The sequence below is a fragment of the Trichosurus vulpecula genome, chromosome 1 (assembly GCF_011100635.1).
Source record: "Trichosurus vulpecula isolate mTriVul1 chromosome 1, mTriVul1.pri, whole genome shotgun sequence".
Classification (NCBI taxonomy): Eukaryota; Metazoa; Chordata; class Mammalia; order Diprotodontia; family Phalangeridae; genus Trichosurus; species Trichosurus vulpecula.
The window spans coordinates 562470103-562476789 of NC_050573.1; the positions used below are offsets into that span (position 1 = coordinate 562470103).

At 36.2% G+C, this 6687-nt stretch overlaps 1 pseudogene; it reads right to left on the reverse strand.

Annotated features, from left to right (window-relative positions):
* Positions 1-221: 221 nt before the first annotated feature.
* On the reverse strand, positions 222-1343 carry LOC118841867 (annotated as a pseudogene).
* Positions 1344-6687: the final 5344 nt, after the last annotated feature.

A 6687-nucleotide genomic window follows, 5' to 3' on the forward strand; every position in this document is an offset into this window, starting at 1 on the left:
CCTTAGAAAAGCAGTCAAAGAACCTGTGCTGCCAGCCCTCCTGCGTGCTGGTGTTTTTGGTCTTACACAGCAACAGTAGCTGCAAGCCACATTGTTGTTACACTGAGATAGTGGGAGAGCTTCTACCCAAAGTGCTCTGACATCTTCCCCACACAAAATGGTACCTAGAAGCCTTGAGGCTCCCAACCAGTGCAATTATGCACATGAACTCACAATGTTTCTTAGCCTCTGAAGCAGTAATTACATGCAAGAAATCCCAGGGATATCAATGTCAAATACAAATTACATAGTGTTTTCTTGGCTACAAAGATGATGTCCTTGACTTGAGGGATGCAGTTTTCTTTCAGAATATTCACATAAGGCATAGGAAGTCAACCTCTGTGACACAGAGGTCAAGAACATAGAGGAAACTAAAATGTGGGACCTCCCATGATCCTTTTTCAGATCTCAGCTCCCACCCCAAACTGGGGCTAGCCTCCTTCGGTAGTTATAAGATAATTAGTGTTCACCACATTGACTCAATGGTGGCAATGTCATTTGTCTAATGATGTGCAGGTGGCTCACCTCACATTCCACTCCCTCTTTAGCTCATACAGGAATTGCTTCCATACCATGGCCAACAGGTCGTGAGTGGGAAACCAATGTAATGTGGTGTCCTTCCCTTTCTATTTTACCTTTTCAAATATGAATCAAGAAATCTTTTGACCGAATTCCCTCTGGAAATTCAAAAGGAACTCCTTATATCAGTTTGTTTTCAAACATCACAATTGGATTATCATCCCAGATTGCTGATTTGAAAAATCTTCTTGCATCCTCTGAACTCCAAGGATTGGCCACTTTTAATCCAGGACAGTGCTCCTATCAAGCTGCAAAACACTGTGAATTCTGGGTGGACACATCAGTTGAATCATTAGGTCCCCTGAAGAAAATGGGTGTAGGCTGAAGGCTACCTGACATAGATTAAATCAATTGCTGGTCAATTGCTTACATCAGAGAAATTGAAGGTCATAAATTCACAAATAGGCCTCAATCAAGCCATAGCTGCTCCTACAACAACCTTGGCAAAGCCCATCTCAGATATCTGCATGTTGATTATTTTCTTATCTGTATATTTTTCCATACGCTCTGCTGAGCTTGTAGACACCATCACTTTGAATAACTTCTTCTCTGAGCAAAAAGACTTTCTTGTCCCATTCCAATTCTTTATCCATCACCTGATTCAAAGCATTGCAAACTGTCACCTGCAGCATGGTCACCACTGAGCTGTGGAAGGTCATTCTCAGCTGCTGGGACACCTGCTGGTAGAAGTCAGAGAGGCTGCTTCACACCAAGCCCACCACCATCTTGTCTGTGTCCTGTACAATTATTGAATGGAAGCAGAAATACTTCTCGATTGTGCACAACATCTTTACAAATTTACAAATAGTTGTAAATTTGTAATATAAAACAGTACAAAATTTACTCTGTATAAGGGCATAAGGCCTCACAAACAAATGTAGAAAAGCACAACTATTAAACACATCTTCCACTGCCCACAAAATAATAAAATTGTTATCATTAAAGGGCTACAGAGGAAACAAAGTTAATTGAGGAACCAAGGAATTGGAGGGTCAAAGAACAATAATAGAAAACATAGAAAGTTTAACTAAATATGACAAAAATAACACAACAGATTAACTTTTGGGATGCAGCCAAAGCAGTACTAGGTATTATACGTATAACTAAGCACTTTGATGAATAAAAAGAAAGAACAGATTAAAAAACTGCATATGAGACTTCAAGGAAAATTAGAGCGCTAACAAATTAAAAACCAAAATTAATCTGAATAACGATGAAAATTCTGCAAAACAAATAAGGGATTAACAAAATTGAAAGCAAAATAAAATACCCCAAACTTTGAATTAATATGCAAAGTAAGAGCTGGGTTTTGGAAAAAAAAAACATAATATAAATAAATCTTGAGCTATTTTGATCTCTTTTTAAGACAGAATACCAAATACCCAGGATCAAAAAGAGGGAAAAAGTGAAGTCATGAAAAATAAAAAGAAAGAAAATAACTAGAAAGTACTGTACCCAATTATGTATTTAAAAATGACAGCCTAAATTATTGATAAATATTTTTAATGTGTTCCCTAGATTAAAAAAAAAAAACAAGGTGACAACCAAATGTCAGAAAAAAGATAATTGAACAAGACATAAATAAACCCCACAAGGGAGGGGAAAAATAAATGCACATGGATTTATAAACTATATAAAACATTCAAAATTCTAATATTAAATAAACTCTTCAAATGTAGGAAAAGAAGGGAGACCTACCAAATTCCTTCTTTGATGCAAATATGGTCTTGGCACTTGAACTAGATAAAGATAAGACAGACAAGGAAAACAAGAAAATAGTCTGATGGAACCTAACATACAGAAAAGTCACAGACCAACTACCAAAACAGCCTCTAAATAGTACATGACTTAGATATCAAGGTTGATGTCATTAAAAAAAAAAGAAATTTGAGAAGCAAGAAAGAAATTTCTTTTCAAATTTATAAATAAGTGAAGAGTTTCTGAGTAAACAAAGAACAGAAAACAAAAGATAAATAAAATAATCAATTTTGATAACTTTTTAAAAGTTTTTGTGCAAACAAAATCAATAAAGCTCAAATTAGAAAGTAGATAGATAACTCAGGGAATATCTTTGTAGCAAGTTTCTTTTTAAAGGCCTCATTTCTAAATTATACAAGCAAACAATTTCAATTTACAAGAATCGGACCTATTCCCCAATTCATAAATGGTCAAAGTATATGAAGGGGTAGTTTACTAGGGATGAAATCCAAGATATCAGTAGTCATTAAAAGTCTTTAGATTATTATTAATCAGATAAATACAAATTAAATCGACTCTAAAATTCCACTTCACATCTAATAGATTGACAAAATTCACCAAAAAGGGAAAATGACAACTATTTGTAGGAACTATGGGAAAGCAGGAATGTTAATTTACTGTTGGTAGAACTGTTAGTTGGTCCAGCCATTATGTAAAACAATTTGGAACTTTGTTCAAAAAGTTGCCACACTGTTTATTCTTTTTACTTTGTGATACCACTTTTAGGCCTATCCCACAAAGGGAAAAAAGGAAAAGGAAAAACATGTATAAAAATATAACAACCGTTTTTTGTGCATGCTTACAAAGATCTGGAAAAAGGGGATGTTCATCAATAGGGCAATGGCTGAATAAATTATGGTATGTAAATGCAATGGAATGTTATTGTGCTATAAGAAATTATGAAGAGAACCATTTCAGAGAAGCCTTGGAAGGCTTATATGAACTGACACAGAATAGAATGAGCATAAACAAAATAATTTATATAACAATGTTATAGAAACAAATAATTTTGAAAAACTTAAGAAATCTGATCAATGAAATAACCAGTCACAAATTCAGAGTACTTATGCAAAACATGCTGCCCTGTCTTGACCAAGAAGTGATGCACTTATGCTACAAATTGAGACTTATTTTTTAGACCTGGCTTATGGGAGGATTTTGTTTTCCTTGACTGGATTTTTATCATTAAAGGTTTTTTTTGTCTGTTTTGTTTTACAGTGGGGTGAGCAAAAAGGTGGAAGGGAGAAAAAAATAGATTTTTGTTAGTTGAAAAATATAACCAAATTTTTAAAAGTTAGCTCCTTTCAAAGATAGTTACACTTTGTTTTTAATAATACACATTCCCATTAAAATATAAGTCATCTGAGTTTATGAATGAGGGTCTCGGTCAAAATCAGGAGGTTTCTCAAAAGGGATAGGGTTGTGGGGCAGAGTCTCCAAGTCAAAATGGGAGATGGGAGGGTTTAAGAGATTCTAGTGCTAAGTATTCTTTGGTAACAAATGCTGCCACAGCTGTTGATAAAGCCTATAACCTTATGCTTTCTAATTGTAGATGAAACCACTTGTCTGGTGGCTTAAAGGCAGTATCACCTAGTGTCCGAATCATATATTATATTGCCTAGTCAGTTGTCGGTTTCTTTCTGCAAGTTGCAAAGAGGAAGGAAACAAGCCTGATATGTACAACCATTGCTATGACATTACCCACCAATATCATGGCTTTAAATGTTTTTGCATTGTTCTGTGGCTCACAGGACCAACTATATTGTATTTTACCATTAAATTAGAAATAAAACCTCCAAACACAAAGTAAATTGAAACAAACTGAAAGAAATATGAACATCACTGGGGTGCAATAAATGTAATTTGATGTCTAGAGATTTTAAAGTGACTTTACAACTAAATCCTTTGGTATAAGGACACTGAAAAACCCCTTAGATAGGCCAAATTATATTTAGGATACAATGTGTCCACCAAGAGAATAGACCTAGAATGTTGGGAGCAGTTAAATTTAATTTAATATGAAAAGACCATCTATATAAGATGGATATTATGTTCACTCTATTAAGCTGAAATTATTTAGCACTCTACCTACAGAAATACCTCAAGGTGTTTTATAATGATGATTCAAAGACGACTAGAGTATCTCTATGTGATAAAGGCAAATGTAAGCATATATTACTTTATATGACCTTGCCTAACAAAGGTGGCGGATTTGTTATTTCTGGTATATGTCAAAGCAGGCATCATTTGTAATGAAGATGTTAGCCAGGGGCTTTGGATCAAGAACTGTGAGCTGATGTGATCCAAAGAAATCTATTTTATTGTGCCATTTACAAGGATATAAAAGCATAGAAAAACTATTTGGATAATTTTGCAAAAAATTTATCTGAGAAATTTTGAGCAAGCAAACAGTACTTAAATATTTAGCATTGTTGGCCAAAAAAAAGGATTGTGTGTAGATGTCCTCCCACCCCAGTTATCTCATTACGTATTGTAAAGAAGAAGCTATCAAGTGCCAAGGCACCCTATCTACATAGCAATTTCCTATTATCCACCACAGGAATGTTGACATTTTAATGAAGCAATCAACAGTTGTCCTTGCATCCCTGTCTGGCCTGAACATACCTTCGGAAAAGATCAGCTTGTGGTTATTTGTGAACATTGCTATGTGATGTTCCTTGTAACCAAAATATTTGTTAGAAAAAAATGCACTTAAATTTCAATTAAAGTCCTTTAAAGAATCCCTTCTCCACTCTTCCAAAGATCTTGCAATGCTCCTCTATTCCCAATCAGGAGATTTCACTTCTTTCAGAGGCCAATAGAAGGTAAGCCCTTTGCTACATCATAGCTCTGGTACTGGTAGGTTACAACCATGCTAGAGTTCAAAGGATCTTTTAATTGTTTATAAAGGGAGAAAATGAAAAATAATTATTTCCCATAGAGTTTAGGTATGAGTGTTCTGTAATTAAATGATCATACCTGGGATAAGACTAAATGATCGAAGTTGTAATATTATTTTTTTTTCCAATTTATCACAACATGTGGGTCACATATAGGTAAAACATTAGTGAATTCCCTAGCCCATTTTATTCAAATCATCTTAACTGTCTAGGAGTTATAATCTAGGAGTTGCATTATCATATTTCCTAATTATGCTTATCCTCTGCTGTAAATGCTGAAGAGAAACAAGTGACTAGGGGATGGGGGGGAAAATTAGACTAGAGAACACTGATAATTCATAAGTTGGCTGGACAATACCTGCATAATCATATATTCAATTAATCTATGTCAGTTGGGTAATACTGCACCCAGTTTGTATGACGTGAAAAATCCCAATGAAATTTTGCAAATTGGTCTAAAAGTCATTATGAAATTAGAAAGTAGCATTGTGGTAATGAACCCTGTCCCCCCACCTCTACCCCTCTTAAACTTGTTTTAGTTATAGACAAGCATTGTGCTGAATCACCATGTTAGACAGTCAGTGAAAGTCTTGCCAACTCAAACACACTCTTACTGTGATTTCCCAACTGTTCATTCAGGCAGATGGACGAGAAGCAAATCAGTCCCTTGGCAGTGCATATCCTAGTGGTTTGGACCAAAGCCAGTCATTGTCCCATTAAGAGATCCAAGATCAAAGAGGGAAAAATAGAAGCCTCAAGGCAGGTGTAGGAGAGGCTGTTTATTGTTTACAGGACTTACAAAGTAGTTTGGCTTTTTCCACATTTAGAAATTACACAATTACACATTTAATAGACACACTCCTTTTGAAAAGGAAAATTGAGGAGGTGGAGCCAAGATGATGGACAGCTCTCTCTAAAACCCTCCAAAGACATTTAAATAATGCCCTAAAACCAAAATCTGGAGTGGCAGAACACACTGGGGTAAAACAATTTTCCAGCACAAGAGAACTTGGAAGTTTGGCAGGAAAGGTCTGTTGCATTGGAGTGGGTGTAGAGTACAGTCCAGTGCAGGCTATGCCAGTGCTCTCCTAGCCTCAGCAAACCAGGTGCAGGACTTGGGAGTGCCTGAATTAGTAGGAGCAACTGCTTCCAGAGTTCCCATGCTATCTATGGCAAGAGGGTGAAACAAATGGTCAGAAGGAGATTACACGGGTCTCCTTGCTGGCACTGCGGGCAAGATTCTGTTGCTTTGTCAATATTCGTATACAGGTCACAATCCTGGGTGGCAGTCACAGGGCAAGGAAGAGCAGTGGCAGACCAGAACTTGTGGCCACAAAGGAGCAGGCACTCTCATCACAATTCCAGGGCAGAAAAGAGTACTTGTGGTCCCTCACAGACCAGAGGATAGGCC